The sequence below is a fragment of the Arachis ipaensis genome, chromosome B09, assembly GCF_000816755.2.
Source record: "Arachis ipaensis cultivar K30076 chromosome B09, Araip1.1, whole genome shotgun sequence".
Lineage (NCBI taxonomy): Eukaryota > Viridiplantae > Streptophyta > Magnoliopsida > Fabales > Fabaceae > Arachis > Arachis ipaensis.
Window position 1 is genome coordinate 97,553,951 of NC_029793.2, and position 887 is coordinate 97,554,837.

An 887-nucleotide genomic window follows, 5' to 3' on the forward strand; every position below is an offset into this window, starting at 1 on the left:
TTTAACCTTTAAAATTCACTTTTTACCACCCGTAACTTTTAATATTTCTACTTTTACCACCCTAACTTCCAGAAATTACCATATAACCCCTTAAACACCAAATATTTTACTTCCTTGCCCTTTCTAAGATCTAAAAGGTGTTCTTCAATGTTCTTCACCACACTAAAAGTGTTATTTGTGTTCTTCGTAAATTATTCAGATTCTTTCTCTGTTTTCACTCGTTTTTCAGTCTTTTTAGCAACCGATTTTTACCAAAATTCAAAATAAATTCCCAGCCACTAAAATCCCATCTTTTCTACATGATTTTAACACAAATTGAACCTCAATTTAAGGGTTAAGGTTTTGTTTTCCAGCAGCTCTAAGAACACACATTCATAGCTTGAATTTCATCAAATTTCATCAAATTTTCACCAAAATTTCAACAAGAATTACTCATACAAACAATCAATTTCAAGCACAGCCAAACCATATCATAATCACACAACTCAAACACAATCAATCAAGATTAAATTCGTCAATCCCTACCTGGTTTTTCTGCTCCTAATTCGGTTAAACTTTCAGGTGGTCCTTAAGTACTTTTTCCTCCTAAATCACATCAAGAACAACTTTAAATCCAAAAACTCTCAACTGACCAAATCTCACTCAGTATGTTAGAAAGAGATATCTCACCTTAGACTTTCTGGAAATTCACGTTTCTTGGCCCTCAAGTCAAGTTAAGCATGATTGCTAAGGAAGAACATCAAGAAAACACATGTTTTGCATGGTTTTCCTTGAAAACCGAATTTAAATGGGAGGGAGACAGCCATCTCACCTTATTTCCATCCTTGATAAGTTACATGGTTATGTAGAGGAAGAAGAGAGGATCATTTTGGTGAAATTGGAGTTTT